Source organism: Neltuma alba, unplaced genomic scaffold (assembly GCF_004799145.2).
Source record: "Neltuma alba isolate B1F8T4 unplaced genomic scaffold, ASM479914v2 tig00003162_pilon, whole genome shotgun sequence".
NCBI classification, from domain to species: domain Eukaryota; kingdom Viridiplantae; phylum Streptophyta; class Magnoliopsida; order Fabales; family Fabaceae; genus Neltuma; species Neltuma alba.
This window is the reverse complement of record NW_021633167.1, coordinates 153,241-172,558: the sequence shown is the minus strand read 5'-3', so window position 1 is coordinate 172,558 and position 19,318 is coordinate 153,241.

Below are 19,318 nucleotides of genomic sequence, written 5' to 3'. Positions count from 1 at the left end.
TCTATATATGTAACCCTCACATATCAATAAAATACATGAGCTATTCTTCCATACTTTATTTTCATAGTATCAGAGCACCGTTCTTTGGTCCTATTATGTCGTTCAAGGTAGCTCTAACCAACCAGCCACCATCAGCCTTTAACGTTGAGGATGGAGGCCATAACCTGTCCTCAACCAACGAAGGTTCACAAGGGCCTGCTTCGCATGGAGAAACCAAGCAGTAAATCTATCGACGCTGCCTGGAGTGTGCAATATCATGCTAGATTCTTTCTTCTAGGCTATGACTACACACTGATTTAATGGAAACAACTACCTTTAATGGTCCCAAAATGTCTTTATGTTTATGAGAGGAAGGAACAAGGAGAAATATCTTACTAGTTCTCCACCTAGCGCTACCAGTGACAAATTTAAAGCTTGGAGTGCTGAAAACAATATGGTCATGGCATGGCTTGTGAATTCTATGACCCTAGACATAAGCGAGAACTATCTACTTGCAACTACTACTAAGGAGATCTAGGAATTAGTGAAGAGGACCTACTCTGTTAGGGAAAACACCTCAACCATTTTTCAAGTGAAGCGTCGTCTCCGTGGTTTGGTTCAAGGTGAGCAATCTGTGTTACAATTCTACAGTGCACTGGTGAGACTTTGGCAGCAAATAGATCTGTATGAAGTCCATAAATGGACATGTCACCAAGATGAGTTATATTACAAACAACTCATCAACCAAGAAAGATGCTACGAGTTCATGCTTGGGCTCAATGATTCCTATGAAGATATTCAGGGATGAATAATGAGTATGAAGCCCCTTCCCTCATTAGAAGACACATTTAGTATGATGAGATGTGAAGAGAGTAGAAAAACACTGACTCAAGGCCAACCTATGTCATCACCAACTCTAAATACGGGATCTACACTTATTGTTTGCAGTCACCAAGGAGACTCAAAAAACAAAAAACTGGAAAATGGTGTGACCACTATAGTAAGAGTGGCCACACTAGGGAAAACTATTGGAAGTTCCATAGTAAGCCCTCAAAATAGAAAAATAAACCAAAAGGAAAAAGCTTTCTGGTCGGTACAGATGACTTAGACAGTGGGGGTACATCTTTGAGCAATGAAGAAATACTAGTGTGAAGAAGGATCCTATGTAAGCATGCTGTATCTGCAAAAATGTGTGAGAAAAATTCCCCTTCTGTTATCTTAGCACAAATAGGTACTGCACTAACTCATGCTCTAGGCAGTAGAATTAAACCTAGCATTATTTGGATTGTGGATTCAGGGGCTACTCACCATGTAACAGGGTTTAAGGAGTTATTTTCTGACTTTACAACTGTTTCCGAGCATGAAACTGTTGAGGTAGCTAATAGGCAATATGCAAAAGTAATGGGTTCGGGAACTATTTGTATCTCAGAACGCATCACTTTAAGAAATGTTCTATATGTTCCAAAAATTCATTGTAGCTTGATATCTGTGAGATGCATAGCTTCTCAATTAAATTGTCTAGTCATTTTTGACAAGAATGGTTGTGATTTTCAGGATTTGACCTTGGGGAAGAAGATTGGGAATGCTAAGGTGTGGAATGGGCTCTACTACATCCAAGGAACATCACCAAATAAAACTCATGTTGTTCTTTCTGCTATGAGCACTCAAGATATTATGTTATGGCACTCTAGGTTAGGCCACCCCAGTCCTAAATATATGCAATTTTTGTTTCCTAGCATTGATAATAAAACAATTTTAGAGTTTTCTTGTGACATATCTCACTTTGCCAAGCAAGTTTGCAATTCTTATCCCCCTCATCCTTACACGCCTACTCATCCTTTTTCACTTATACATAGTGACGTATGGGGTCCATCCAAATTTGAAACAAACTCTAAAGCAAGATGGTTTGTGACTTTTATTGATGATCACACTCGACTCACTTTTGTATTCTTAATGAGGGAAAAATCTGAAGTGTACACAATTTTTAAAAACTTTTTTGCCTTTGTTCAGAATCAATTCCAAACCTCAATAAAAATTCTTCGAAGTGACAATAGAAAGGAATATTTGAACTCATCCTTTAAGAAATTTCTCAAAGAAAAAGGGGTACACCATCAAACCAGTTGTGTTCGAACATCATAGCAAAATGGGGTTTCTAAAAGGAAAAATAGGCATCTCTTAGAAGTAACACGAGCCATCATGATAGGCAGTAATGTTTCTAATAAATTTTGGGGGGATGCAATTCTTACATCTACCTATCTAATAAACCATATGCCTTCCAAGACCCTACAATACCATACCCCTGTCCAGAAATTTAAAGAGACATATCCCCATTCTCCTCTTCTTAATTCTCTTCCACAAAAGGTTTTTGGATGTACAGCTTTTGTGTTCAATGAAGAAGGGGGGAAGCTAGACTTTAGAGCCATCAAATTCATTTTTCTAGGATACTCCTCACAACAAAAGGGTACAAATGCTACTGCCCTAACACACATAAGTTGTACATTACAATGAATGTTAAGTTTGTTGAGAAAAAAACCTTACTATCCCAAAACACCTATTCAAGGGGAGAGAGTGACAAATGAATGGCTTGTTTGTGATCATCATAGAGTTTCTCAAACTGCTCAAACAAATAGACACCAAACATCACTAGGTATACCAATTCTCCTATCACTTCTTTCCAACAACACTAATTCTGACCAGTACAGCCCAAAAATCAGCCCCAATAGCCTAGAAATCAGCCCAAATAAATCACCAAACACTGAAAGATCCTTGCCCACATTTGATTTTCAGGATCTTAATCCTTTTGAACCTCTTTTTGACCTACCCGAATCCAGGATAAAGGCAGAACTGAGTTGCCAAGAAGAAAGCCCTACTCCCACACCAATGTAGACCCAAGACTTGGTACTTGAGGCAGATCTTGAGGATTTACACTGGCCTATTGCACGTCAGAAAGGGAAAATAAGCTGTACACAACATCCTATTGCTAGGTATGTCTCTTATAAAAAATTATCACCCAATATGAAGGCATTTGTGACAAATATAGAAAAGGAAATGGTTCCTAGAAACTTTAAGGAAGCTGTTGATGATCCAAGATGGAAACAGGCCATAGAAGAGGAACTAAGGGCACTGCATAAAAATAGAACATGCAAAATAGTTGATTTGCCAAAAGGAAAAACTGTTGTGAGCAGTAAATGGGTCTTTGCTATTAAGTATAATCCTGATGGGAGTGTGAATAAGTATAAGGCAAGATTAATTGCCTGGGGTTTCACTCAAACCTATGGTATTGACAACTAAGAGACTTTTGTCTTGGACGCCAAACTAAACATTATAAAAGTACTCTTGTCACTTGCTGCAAATCTAGGTTGGCCCCTATACCAACTAGATGTTGAGAATGCTTTTCTAAATGGAGATCTAGAGGAGGAAGTGTATATGGAAGTACCCTTGGGATTGAAAAATATTGAAAATTCCCATAAAGTTTGCAGATTGTACAAATCCTTATATGGGTTGGAACAGTCACTTAGGGCTTGGTTTGAGAGATTTACTCAAGTGGTCAAAACTTGGGGGTACTGTCAATGGCAAGCTAACCACACACTCTTTGTTAAACACTGTGGAGATAAAATCTCAGCTCTTATTATATATGTTGACGATATAGTGTCAACAAGAAATGATGTAGACGAGATCACAAGGCTAAAGAGAAGTTTATCAGCAGAATTTGAAATTAAAGATCTTGGGTCACTAAGATATTTCCTAGACATGGAAGTAGCATGAACAGAAAAGGGGATTAGAGTGTCAGAATGGAAGTACACCATAGATCTACTAAAGGAAACATGTATGCTAGGGGCTAAACCGGCCAATACTCCTATGGAGCTCAACCAGAAACTGACCATTAGACCTAATGGCACAGCTGTAAATAAAGAGAGGTACCAAAAACTGGTGGAAAAATTGATTTATTTATCACACACCAGACTTGATATATGTTACCCAGTCAGTGTGGTAAGCCAGTTCTGAAGCAGCCCTCAAAAGGAGCATATAACAGCAGTTTATAGGATTCTTAGGTACCTAAAGAAAACACCAAGACAAGGCTTGTTCTTCGCAAAGGGTAACACTAGGAATATTGAGCTGTTCACAGATGCTGATTGGGGAGAATCTAAGGTGGACAGACAGTCTACTACTAGCTATTGTTCCTATGTATAGGGAAATCTTGTAACTTGGAGAAGCAAAAAGCAATCAGTAGTTTCTAGGAGCTCTGCTAAATCTGAATATAGGGCTTTGGTTCTACGAATATGTGAAGGTATGTGGATAATTAGGTTATTAAGGGAGCTCAAGATTGGAAACCTTGAACCAATCAAGGTATGGTGTGACAACATGTCAGCAATCAAGATTGCTAACAATGCAATACATCATGATCGCACCAAACATATGGAAATAGATCGCCACTTTATCAAAGAAAAATTGGAGGCAAAAATAATTGATCTCTCATACATTCCCTTAGGAAAATAGATTGCAGATGTTGTGACCAAGTCCCTTACTTAAGAGAAATTTTGAGGGCTTCTTAGAGAAGCTGGAAATGATCTACATCTATTCGCCAGCTTAAGGGAGAGTGTTGGATATGGGTCTGCTGCCACTCTTAGGCCCTCTTATGGTTTAACCTAGTTTTTTAATCTTTAATCAGCTGTATCTTATTTGTGTTTTATTATTTGATTCTTTAATTTTATTATCCGAGATTTTAGGAGATCTTTTAGGGATTAGAATCAGATTCTATTCTCTCCCTTTCTCTATATATGTAACCCTCACGTATCAATAAAATACACAAGTTGTTCTTCCATACTTTATTTTCAAAAACTTAAAAACGGGTTTTGATCTGCCATCACTCATCTGCCCCTTTTGGTCAGTGTGGCCATTGTCACCAATTATTTTATTATTGTTCTTGCACTATATTAAAACAGCAAACAAAATTTAGTGAGAGGAAATCAGTTTTAGAAGTAATTTGATCACTAATTAGTTAATGACAATCTTTTTGATAACAAAATTGACAGATTTCATTATTAATTCACCGATTTCTTTTAATAGCTCACTGGTTATTAATAGCTGTTGGCAAAGCTGATAGTCTATTATCGAGGTTAATGATGGTGGTAGATATTGCCACATCCTATTATTTTATTACTGTTGTTGTATTATTAAAAGAGAGCAAATAAGGGAAACTGACAAATAAAGATGCTGAAAAATACGATATTCCAAATTAGACACCTAACATTTCAAAATTTCATAGGAGGAAATGGTGTCTGATCTAGTAATTTGTAAATATAGCTAAATGACTAAAATGTCCTTATATCAAAATGTTTATTAACAAGTTATGAACTGATAATAACAAGTATTGAACAGCAAATAACAAAAAATACAATGGCAATAACAAGTTATTTATTAATAAGTTGTGATATGACAATGACGAGTGTTAAATAGCCAATGACAAGAAATGTGTTAGTAATGACAAGTTTGATAACTATTTTTTTAAATATGATATAAGAGCATTTTAGTCATTTAATTACATTTGTAAAATGCCAAACCACGTACCGCTTCCTTCTATGTCATTTCCAATTCCTAGGCGCCTAAATTGGAAAATGATAATTTCAGGGTTTTTTCCTGAAATTTTCTCGACAAATAATTAGTGATAGAATTTAATGAAAGAAAATTAATTTAGCAACATAATTTCATTACTAATTAATTCATGACAATGTTTTTTTATAGAAGTGAGAATACAGGCCGGCCCTGCAAAGCTAAAATTTCAAAAATATTCCTATTTATTAGGCCCGACACTTAAGCTAATGAGTTTAGAGCTGGCTCGGGAGATTTCAGCCCCTTTGAAGGGGGAAAAAAACAAATTTTCATTCTTTTCATTTTTTAATCAAAAAATGAAAAAAAAACCAATAAAATTATTAATAAAAGACATAATATGAATAAAATTAAGTCATAAATACAATATTTTGTCATATTTAAACATCCATCAATATCCAAGAACATTTAAAATACTTACTAACAAAACAATAACATCCAAAAGTTTCATCCTTAGTGCAAATACTATCGTTCATTTTTTGAAACTTCCTCATCACTACAATCAATTGCTCTTCTTCATAACTATGCTCTTCTTTCGTAGCAAAAAGATCAATGTTTTTCTTCTTTGTAGGAATTTCACTTTTAGATTTTGCAATCTAGCTATTATTTTACTTTATTTTGAGAAGTATTGTTGTTGAAACTTGTAAATTTCTAATTCAAATTATAGAATCACAAGTTATATAAGTATAAATATACTCTCTTATCAAATATATATAGTTTAAAAATATCCACACATGGAATACAAATCAAATCATTTTTAAAGTCCAAACTAACTTGGTTTTTAAAATTTAATTGTACAAACAATTATCCAACACCAAATAAATCAAAACATTCTGTGAAATTTAATTTCAAAATGATAACAATAACTAAATATTCGAAATACCATTAACAATGTAAAAAAAATTATAACGGGTCTAAACGGGCCAGCCTGTTTAAGCCTTTGGTTCTACAAAGCTAGCCTTTTTAAGCCTATTTTTTATTTGAAGGGAAAAATTTTAAACTCGATCCTCACAATTTTTGGGCCTAAATAGGCCGGCAGAAATTTATAAACTTCAACATTAATTTATTATTATTTTTGTAATGTCAGCAGTCATCACCACAAGTTACCCTGAACAATGATGGTAATTGATGGTGGTGGCTTACGGGAATGCTTGGCCATGGTTAATAATGGCTGTGGGTGAAGGTGATCGACCATTGCTCAAGGATGATGGTGGCCAGCAGAAAATAAGTAAATTATTACTGTAATGTATATATGACACCTAAAAATGTCAGGTCTGGTGAACTTGAAATGAAAGGCTTCCTATAGATATGGATTCTATCGTGTGTACGCAGGCCAATTGTTTTCATGCACATAAAAAGACAAAGCAACTTCTATGGACAAAAAGACTAATTTATCCTTATTTATCACTAACTCAGTTAAAAGTTTTCAAGAGTAAGGGACTATTTAGTCTTTTAATATTTAAATATTGTCAACTCGTACAAATCGGGCTATGGCCATTCTATTTCCCATCTCAATTCATATAAATCTCCATTCTTTTAAAAATCACTCCTCTAAACTGAAACGAGCATTAGATTGTAGACTATTTCATACCAGCTTGCTTGGTGCATTTGAAAGTAGAAAGAACTTAGGTAGGTATTGTTGGATTCGTTACTCTGTAAGAAAAGTGTGCGTCTTATTTTTAAGATCTTTAATATAATGACCTAAAGAATATGGATTTGGTTTCTTTTTAAAAAATTAAACTTTCTTTTTCTACTTGTCTCCCGTCAAACGACTCCTAAATATTAGAGACCCCAAAAGAATCCATGCAAGCGTATTTCTATATTAAGATTTCAAATTCGTATATATATGCACTTACAATATTTTATAAGCTGAGGCAACATATGGCTATGATATGGAGTCTATGTTTCACATGTTGATATCTATATCCTTCTCTCTCTCTCTACACACACACACACACACACACACACACACACACAGAAAATCGCGTAGGCGGACATGTTAATTTATCAGAGATTACGATCTTGAAATAATAAATTGTTTTTTAATTTCGGATATGTGTGGGTAACAAATTAATTTTAAAATAATATGTATGAGAATATAACAAGAAACTATAATGTAAGGATCAGTATATTTTAGAATAATTTGTTTGGAAATAAAATAATTGTTATTTATATTTTGAATACGGATAGCAAACTCGAAAGTGAAACAAATGATTTATATAATATAAAGAACAAATTCTAACGTTAGCAACAGATTTTTTGCCCCCGGGGGGGTCACTCCCCCGTATCACAAAATTTTCCATTAAAATTGGTTTATTTTTATTTGTAAAATATGTCACAATTAATGTTAACCCCCCACAGTGAAGTAGTTTTGCATTTCCTCTCATAATGCAGCTTCTCCATCCATCCCTGACTCCTGACTAAAACAAATATTTAAGTATAACTGAGAGAATAAATTCTAAAATAAACAAGTTAATTCTTACATTTGATCTCTATTAATTAAATAGGATCAGAGGAGTACATCTTTTGTATTTATATGTCAAGACGACGTCGATTTGATACCAGATAAAAGTAGAATGTTTATAGTATTATTTCTTACCAATTTAATTATATGGCATCGTGTTAATGAATATAGGATTTTTAGTTGCAATACATCACACACGAAGACCACGAGGATGACAAAACGATATAAATTTGTTTGTTTACTAAAAGAACGGATGATTCAGTATAAGGTCCTTACTTACGGACATGTCATATCAGAAAGATGGAAACATCCCTAACCCTATTCTAATTAATGTATCAATTCCCTTGTGTCATGGTTACAAAAATTATTCGATTTGGAGTCTCATCATACGTTGCGCAGAATTTTTTTAAAAAAAGATTTTCAGTCTTGTGCATTGCATAGGTTTTTTTATTGAGAAGTCAAGTGATTTATTTTTACCATTCTGTTACAACCCAATTCGAGTCAGGCAATTAGGCTAATTAACAGTAAATTAGTCTTTTGATTGGTTTGGTTAAGAATTTTGAACAAGTCATCTCATGAGTAAGATTTTATTTTATTCTTCCCCATTTAGCATAAAACGATATTGTTGAGTTTGAAAAATAGCATTTTATGAGATTTATATTTTAGTAACTCTGTTTTATTATTAGATTATGTACAATTTATATATGAATGTTTTATTTATTTGTAAATTAATATATTTTTATTAAAATATTATTTATTTTATTTATTTATGAATACTTTTGTATATTTTAATTAAATTATATTATTTTAATCATGATTGATCTAGGGAGAATTCCAAAAAAAAAAAATCTTTGAATTTCAAAATTCCAAATCAATCTTATTTACTACACTTTAATAACAATTGACAATATTTGAAAAGTAAATGACAACACATTTTTGTAGTCATTCTTGATTTGGGATTTTGAAATTTGAGAGATAATTTTTTGAGATTTTTCCACTGATCTAACCATTTTGACCATATTTGAACCACTATCTCACCTATTTCATGGTTAAAAGAATAATCCAATTATAGTTCAGTGCATTTCACAACGCTCAAATATGTAAAAGTAACATTGTTTGCAACTCTTCAAGCCATTAATACAAATTCTATTAATTTATACTTTATATAGACACAAACAAGTATTAGAGACTACTCTTCCGGTCCTTAATATAAGACCTATTTAACTAATTTGATTAGATTAAGAAGTTAGGTAAGTTAGTTAATTATAAGAAAAGTGACATATTTTTCCTAAAATACCATAATTATCTTTCTTAATACCACATCTCCCTCTTCTACTTGATTATGGTTGAGGAAGTATCCACAGGGCTAATTTAAAGAACATTGATAAATATGAGAAATGAGTCTTATATTTAGGACCAAAGCTAACTCAAGAATTGGGTCCTATATTAAGAACCGGATGAGTAATTTTTTTCTCAGAACATAAAGATTAAAATGTAGATAATCTATACCATTCAATCATATTAAATTATTTGCTTCCTTTCTCTTCTCCATTCTTTCTTTTTTTTCAACTAAGTCTTCCTTTTTTCCATTCATATCCCCTCAAAGCAAATAAAAATTTAATATTCCTCCGACCCTGTTTATAAGATAGAAACCCGTTTTTTTTTGTGCTATTTTTAAATCACATAATTAAATTTTCATATCAATATACAATTTGACACTTTATTTATTGTTGTACAGACTGTTATTTCTAACGAAATGCATATATTAAATAGAATAAAATTAAAAAGTTACAAAAGTTACAGTCAGTGAGGTTTAATTTTTTTTTTTATTCTGTTAAAATATATTAAAAGTACTTAACAGGAGGAGTGCCCGTGTATCACGTTGGTATAAAATCTAGTAAAGATGATAGCAAGTCTCATTTTCGTTGGCAGGATCGAACAAACGATCGTAAATAATTTTTTGGGAGCAGGAGGGGGGCTATATCGATTTACCTTATGTTTGGTATGAGAAAATTAGAGAGAAGTGGAGGGGAAAAATTTTTTAACGAGCTCAATTTAAAAAATTAGAGAAGTAAGGTTACAAAATTTGGATAAAGAGAAGACATGTAAGGCCAAAGAGTTAGTAAAATATTAGCTAAAAGCTTTTAACCTCACTTCTTTGATTTTTCAAACGGAGTTCATTAATTTTTTCTCTCTCCTTTCTTTCTCTTTATTTCCATTGTACCAAATGGATCCTTAATCTCATATAAAAGTAGAATATTTAAGGTATTGTTTCTTTACGATTTAGTTATATGACAATTTGTCTACATATATGAGAAACTAACGGCTGTGAATACAGTGAGAAGGAAGCAAATGGGATTGCAAGAGTAAGTCATTTACAAATAGCCAGCTGGGGGGACACGCATCACACATGAAGAGACGACGATTCAGATGACAGAGATATAAATTGTTTGCTTAGGAACAAAAATGAGGGATGGATGATTACAGTCATTAAGGTCCTTACTAAGAGACCCATGTCATATCAGAAATATATGGGGAAACAGCCTTAACCCTAATTGTGCCCGCGCCTTGTCAATGTCCTTTTTATAAACTCTACTTGAATGTACCCTTTCGCTCGTGTCATGGTTAAAAGATTGTTCGATTTGGAGTCTCATATATTGCGCAGAATTTTCTTCAAAAATAAAACAAATTATTGTTGATATTTTTTGTAAAAGGTTAAGCTGCAAATTCATCTTGAAAGTTTTTACTCATAAGCCTAGGCACTAGGAAGTTTTTTTGGGTTTAATCTTGCTCTGCAAGTTTAAAATTGTAAGAATCTTGCCCCCTATCATTAAAATGTTAATAACCAACGTTAATATTTTAATGGTCAACATTAGTTTTTTAATGGCAATGGATAAAATTGTAACAATTTTAAACTTTCGGGGTAATATTAAACCCAACAAATTTTTTAAGTACTATGCACTTTTGAGTGAAAACTTTCTGGAAAAAATTACATCTTAATCCTTTTTTATATAAATATGTTGTTTATTTTTGTCTTTTAATTATAAAAAGCAAGTTATTTATGCTTTTTTAAATTTTTTTAATTTTAATATTGTTAGTCTCATTTAAGAGAGAATGTTGACTTAGAAAATTTAAATTATGACTCTGCAATTAAATAGTAACAAATCATACTGTAAATTAATTTTTTAATATAATTATTTTTGAAAATGATTAAATTTTTAATATTTTATTAAATATCTAACTCTTTAAATGCTTAAATTTTAAGATTTTAAAAAAAATTATATTAAAAAAAATTTAGAGCATGTTTTGTCAACATTTAATTGTAGAGTGAGTATTTAAACTTGCTAAGTCAACATTTTTTTGTTAAATGAGACTACTAAAGATTAAAAGGGACTAAGAATATACTTTTTTAAATTTAAAGGACAAAACTGAAAATTGAGGTCAACTTAAAAAACCAAGTGTATATTTTAATCCTAACTTTATTTGTTCTTTTGGTATGTTTGGTCCAAGGAACAAAAAGGGTAACGGATACTAAACTGGTTGAAGTAGTGGTTTAAATATCAGTGGATCAAACCGTGGGTCAACTCGAGGTCAAACTGATCATATTAAAATAATACAATTTAATTAAAAATAATAAAATACAACAACATTGATAATCACTAATAACAAAATACAAAAAAAAATATAATAATAGTTTGATTGTAACGATGACAAAGTAAAATAATGTTGACAATTTTTAATCGTTATGGTCCCTCCATGACTAAAATTAATAATAACTAATATCAAAATTATCATTAAAATTCATTCAAAGCTATAGTGATCAAGATATTAAAAGTTGAATGAGAAAAAATTAAGACCAATAGCAACATAATCATCTTAACCGGTTCATCATCGGTTCATCCTGATTTGACTAGGTTAATACCAATTCAATTTTTTGTCAATCCAGTACTCAAACCAGACTGGACTATTGGCTAGTTTACTAGGTTTTCGGTTGAATTAGCCGGTTCAATCCAATCTTTTTTTCTTGGTTTTGTCTGAGGGCAACAAAGAAAAGGGGAGTAGAAATTTTAGTGTTTGATTTAAAAGAACGGAAAAGAGTGAGGCTGATAGTTTTTAAATTGATTTTTTGGCTCTTTCTTCTTGCAAATTTTCTCTCTTCTAAAATTTTATACCACTACTTGTCTTTTTTTCCCAAAAAAAAAGAATTTATTGAAATCTTTGCTTCTTCCCCCTTCTCCATTCCAATCCTCTCAAACCAAATAAAAAATTAACAAGGAAAATCAACACGAGATCCTAAGGAAGGAATGTAATCACTAAAAAATCTTACAATAAATAAGCATAGCAGGTTTTCTTGACCTTTTTTACGCCAAAATTTGTCATTGTATGATACTAACTACTTGTAAGAATTTTTAGTAATTATACTTCTTTTTTGAAACACTGTAGTAGTGATTTTCCCAAATAAACATCCCGTGTATCACGCTGGTTTGGATGATCAGAATTTTCATTTTCATTGGCAGGCCTAAGAAACAAATTTAATTGGGGAGGCGGCCTCCAACTTTTGCATGCATGTGCGGAGATGATATCGACTTAATATCAGATAAAAGTATAATATTTAAGGTATTGTTTCTTTCCATTTTAATTATATGACATCATGTCTCTCTCTCTCTCTATATACACACACACGTTTATGGATGAGAAAATGGATATGAATAGTGAGGAGGAAGAAAATGGGATAGCAAGAGTGAGGAATTTCAGATGGCCGTAGGGCTGGGACACATCACGCATGGAGACGACGAGGATGACAAAAAGATATAAATTTGTTTTACAAAAAGAATGGATGATTCAGTATAAGGTCCTTACTTAGGGGCATGTCACATCAAAAAGATGGAAACATCCCTAAGCCTGACTGAGCCCACGGGACATGTCACATCAAAAAGATGGAAACATCCCTAAGCCTGGCAGAGCCCACGCCTTGTCAATGCTTTTATCAACCCTATTCTAACGTCAGTTGCAAAGAGAAACCGCATTGTTTTTATTTACCATCATATTAAAACTTATAATCCGAGTCCGTGATTAGGTTATTAAACAAGTGAATTAGTTTTTTGATTGGTTTGATTAAGAGGTTTGAACAAGTAAACTGATTTGGATTTTATTTTGTTTTGTTTTGCTCTCCTTATTGAACCTAAAACTACGTTGCTCTGAATTTTAAATAAAACAATATTTATATTCATCATCATATTAAAACTTATAATCGGAGTCCATGATGGGGTGTTCAAAGTCGGCTTGTCCTAGTTAGCCTGTCCCAATCCCGGTCGTATTGGGACCAGCTGGAATGAAAGTTGGGACCGGGACGGGATCGTCCTATCCCAGTCCCATCCCAATAGTAATATTTTTTTTATCATATTATAATTATTAAATGTTAAAAATACAAAATGTTTAAAGCATGCATAATACAAAAATGTTTATATTTATGGCTTTTAGCACATATGGAGTTGAATGGTTATTATTTATTTAGAGCTTTTATGGTTGTTGATGATTATTGGAATAGTGAAAATGAATTTTAGAGTTATTATGTTGTTGATTATTATTTATTTGGGTTTTTACTTAAGAGGGCCAAGTCCAAAGAACTAAAAAATTAAAAACAAAAGACAAAAATCCATTATAATAAGCTCAATCACCATTGAAAAAAAAAAGTTAAAAAAAAAGTTAAAAAAAAAAAGAAAAAAAATGGGATGTTCCACTTCCGTCTTGTCCTGACTAGGATCGGGATAGCACTAGGACGGAACGGGACATAGGACAGATTTCTTGTCCCGTTCTTGTTCATCAGCCTATATATCCTGGTCCCGTCTCGTGAACAGTCCTAATTTATGATTAGGTTATTAAACAAGTAAATTAGTCATTTGATTCGTTTGATTAAGTGGTTTGAACAAGTAAACAGAGTTGGATTTTTATTTTATTTTGCTCTTCTTATTGAGCCTAAAACTACGTTGTTCTGATTTTTAGATTAAAAAATAGCGGAGGAACTATGTTTTGTGGAATTATGTATTATTTATATATGAATATTCCATCTACCTATACATTAATATTTTTTTTAATATTACTTATTTTTTAAATGCCTAAGATGCTATTTTGTTTGATTCTCAGTACGAACGATACTATACACTCACTTTTTATTACTTGATTCAACATATGCACTTGCATTATTCACAATTTGTGTGCATCACATATGTTGATTTTTACTTCTTTTTCCATATGTATAAATTATAGTTTAGAATAAGAAACACGAATTAACATTTTTAAAAATAAAAAATTTACTGATTCAACCATTGGTTTTATTAATTATGGCTGGTTTGAAATTTATTTTGAAGAGCTTTCTTTTAGGGTGAGACATTTCTTAAAAAAAGATCTTTTTTTCGGCTAAGGCTGTAGTACTCTGTTTAGACTCGTCAATTGTAATAAAAAAATTCTTAAGTGGTTTATTTAGGAATCAAATATAGGCTCGAATGATAGGGTTGAACTAAGAAAAACATGAGCTTGCAATCTAATCTCCACGTATTTCCATCCACTTTTGTTTATGCTCTGTTTTATTGTTTAAAACTGAATTTCAATTGTTGAATGTTTCATATTCAAAATTCAAAAATCTCTTCTAAAAATCGTGTTTAAGCTTTTTATACTCACTATTATTGTCAAAATCATCAAAGTATTCTGGTAAACAAGTTTATGATTTTGATTTTACTCATAATTCATTCATACTATGTTTTAATTCTGTAAACACTCAATTTATACCTCTCTTAATGTTGCCATATGCCCATTAATTGCGCTCGATGGCAGCAAGTCAAAAGTGAACTCATTAACAACGGAATCGCATAGTTCTCTCGTATATTAATTATTATCTCTGGTCTTAAATATGAGACCTCATTTTTAGCTACAAATGAGGTCTCATATTTAAGACTAGATGTAATATATATCTTCAAAAAATGAGAACACATTTTTTCCTAAAGTTTTATTTTTAAAAAATTGTTTTCTAATATAAAACAAAATAAAAATAAATTTAGTTTAATTATATTACTTTGAAAACAATTTTAGAGTTAAATTTTTTTTCAAACATTGTTTTTGAAAACATGTTTTGATCGACTATCGCTTGCCGCCCCTTCGTGGTCAGTATGGCCATTCTCACCTCCTATTATTTCATTATTGTTGTTGCACTGAAAAAAAAAAAACAAAAAGAAAAAAAGAAAACAGGAAACAAAATTTAATGATAGAAAATCAACTTAGCCAACAAATTTTTCGCTACTAATCAATTAGTGACAACTTTTTTACAATAGAATTTAAAAGGTTGCCGTTAATTTGCTTTTTTCTTAAAAACAACATGTCAGTAGTTATCACCAGAAGTTACCCTCACCAATGATGTTGGTCCATAGTTGGTGGCGGCGGCTAATCGTAATAGGAGGACATGGTTCTTGAATAGAATAGTTAGCGGAAAGATTTTTAATTGAATAGTACAAATAGTGGATAGGAGACTCGTGGTGAAAAAATAGGAAGTGAATGTGGGACCAACATTAGGAAAAGTGGGTGTGGATTGTACAATAATGAGAGGGAAGGTAGCATAGACTTATTATTTGAAATATTAACTTGTAATTTTCAATACCCTACTTGTTATTATCAGTAGGAGGGCAATTTGGTCTTTCAAATAATATTTGCTAATTCATATTTAAGACCTGATCATTGACAGTAATTTTTTGAATTTAAGAAACCAACTTGCAATTTTCAATTTTCTAGGGTTTTTATTTACAATTTTTCCTTTATTTTTTCTCAAAATTTTTCTAACTTAATATCATCACCTCAAAAAAATTTTAAAAAACGGACCAATGTCGCCCTTACTTGTCGCTCATTTATTATGAGATTTTTATTGATGATTATATCACTTTGGTTCTAAATGCAAATTACTTGTAGGGAGTTTTGGTCCTAAAATACTTATGCTTTAATTTTATCTTTATTTAATTATTATTATTGAAAAGAGATAAAAGAATGAAGAGATATGACAATGATTTATAAATATAACCAGTAAGAAAACTTTAACAAGAATAAAATTAAAAAAATTTGTGAATTTAATACATTCTTTAATATACGAGACTGTTATAAGTGAATTATATTCTTAGAAAAAAAAGATACAAGTAACAGGATGAGAACGGTATTTGTTTTCATGATGAACATCACTGTGATTTTCCCAAATTACCACCCTCAATTATCACGCTGGCATCACAGGTCTCATTTTCGTTGGCGGGCCTAAGAAAAAAACATACAAATAGGTAGATAAATCAAAATAAAAACAAAAAACTCTAATCACGCCAAGCACACGCGAAGCATCATAAATAATTGGGAAGGGGTCATTTGTATTCATTTGTGGAGACCACATCGACTCTCTATCAGACGAAAGTAGAATATTTAATTATATGACATCATGTCTACATATATATGAATAAGAAAATGATTGATGTGAATGAATAGTGAGAAGGAAGAAAATGGGATTATGGTAAGAGTGAGTAATTTACAAAGAGCCAGAAGGGGACACATCACACATGAAGACGACGATGACGACAAAGAGACAAAAATTTGTTTGTGTGATGATATGTCGTATCAGAGAGATCTGGAAACAACCCTAACCGTGCCCACGCCTTGTCAGCGTCCCTTTTATTCATCAAACCCTATTCCAATGCATCCATCACTCCCTCGGGTCATGGTTACAAAATTATTCGATTTCGAGTCTTTAAAAAAAAAAAAAAGTGCGTTGCATATGGCTTTTATATATAGAAGTCAAATTATTTATATTTACATCTCTAGAAATAGTATAATAATGTCCCTGATGTCATGGTTGACCAAACCATAACCAAAAACTGAACCGCACATAATCCAATTTTGGTTTTCCAGTTCAGTTATTTCGGTTTTTGTTACATAATCACTTTTTATTTTTTAACAATTCGGTTTTCGGCATTAGGTTTGGTTATTAAGAAAAAAAATTCAGTTATAATGGAAAAACCAGAATAAATATATTATAGATTTATATTTAATAGATAATAATACGATAAATATATATGTGGGTATATGTGAGCTCTTTAAATATATTTACACTCAATAAATATGGTTATAATAAATATTATTGTAATAAATCACATTAAATAATGAAATATTTATTAATTAATGGTTATAATTATGTTTTATTATTATTTTAATTTAAAATCACTTTTGACATTTATATATTTCGGTTAATCAGTTAATCAAACCTAAATATTTTAGTTAATTTGGTTTCAATTAGTTTAGTTAATCGGTTTCAATTCGGTGTTTAAAATTAACTCTATTCAGTTATCAGTTAATTCAATTATCACCAAAAATCGAACTGAAAAACTAAATGCTCACTCTTACCAGTTATGGGTCTGTGCATTGCACAACTCTGAAATATGTAAAAATAACATTGTTTGCAACCCTATAAACAATACAACTTCTAATTCACGCGCGCGCGCACAAGTAATGGAGACTAAATTTTTCTCAAAATACTAGGAGTAAAATGTAGATCATTTAAAATTATTCCATACAGAACGATTTATAGAAATCGGAACCCCCAACTACTTATTAAGTCTTACGAACATCAGAGCCTTTAATATAATACATTAATAATTCATAGGATAAGTAAAATTGGAAATAATACTGACATTTTATCACTGCTATAATATAAATATTTATTACTCTTTCGGTCCTAAATATAAGACTCTTATACCAAAGGAGTAATACGTATCTATGTACATGTATAAGGCTAAGAAAATCTTGTGCCTGATGGGTTTAGGGTATAAAAGATGCAAACTTTCCCAAATAATTGTATACTATATATAAAAGAGTATTAACAGCTAAATAAGTGTCCCAAATGTGGCACTTCACAATATGGGCAAAGAAGGACATGGGTGGTGAAGATGATAAGATATCCGAAGGGCTTCCATTGAAGGTATTGTGATATCTTAATAATACTATAGTTTGATAATATGTGTTTTAATGCTACAGAAACAAAACACTAGATGGCATTTCAATACAAAAATACGTGACGAAAAACTTTGACACTCAACTAATTTTCCTCAATAGAAGGCATAGACTAAATGTTTCCTAAATTTGATAGTGAGCCAAGAAACCTCCAACCTAGACTCTATACAAAGTGCAAGGCCAATTTTGCTAGTGTTCTATAACTTAAATCCTTGGTTGTGTATGAAATGTAAGTATATCACGTTGTCATTGATGATTTCATGGCTAAAATAGTTGGAAAAATATATCAATGTTTCCTTGTATCCTTCAATTGAGTACTTGAAAAAGTTATAGGAGAAATGCGTAGATATGTTCTATGCATATAAGATAAATCATCAATTGCTAAAGATAATGATGCAAAACATATCCAGACCATCCATTTTTAAAGATGATCAAAATTTTAATCTTTATTTTTTGATATGATCAACTGATATCTAAAGATAATGACGGACATCTCTAGAAAGTCGCTAACAAGACGAACTAAACGAAGGTATGGACAGAATGTTAACCAAAGAGCTCATGGACTATTGCTTGGAGAGATTAAAGGAATGTGTGTGTAATGTTTAACCGAATGACTTTCAGAAAAGTTTTGGGTTAGGCTCACTACAAAATATAAATATGGATCAACCACAAGGAGATCAAATTTTGTAAATGAAATCTAGAAAATACTGTTTACATCAGTAGTAAAGCAGTTGATCTAATACAAATTTGCACATTCTGAATTGAATCGATTATTATTTTTTAATGCAATGATGAAAATCTTACTCAAAAAATGAATTAAAATACAAGCTTCTTGACTGTTTGGACTATTAACGGATCTAGAAAATGCACATACCTACCTTGCCATGTGGGGATGGTGCCATGAAGCTGATAAGCAAGATGTGTCAGCTGGAGAAGCGACCATAGTTTTATTGTAATTTTTAACCTTTAAGCTTTAAGTCAAACGTGGAAAAAATTTGACCCAAATATTCTAGCTGATGGGATATAGGATTAAATAGATTTATGATTTCTGTGTTGTTTTTTCAAAATAGATATTAGAGTTAATTTTGGTCATTATAGATTATTCCAAAAAAAATGGCAAAATTGGACCCAGAGAACTTCGCTTGTAATTTGGCTCTCCATTAATTTATGGCGGAAATAATTTTGCTGCGGGATATTTTCAGGGAGAATATTTATTAGTGAGAAATATGTGAGAAAATTCCT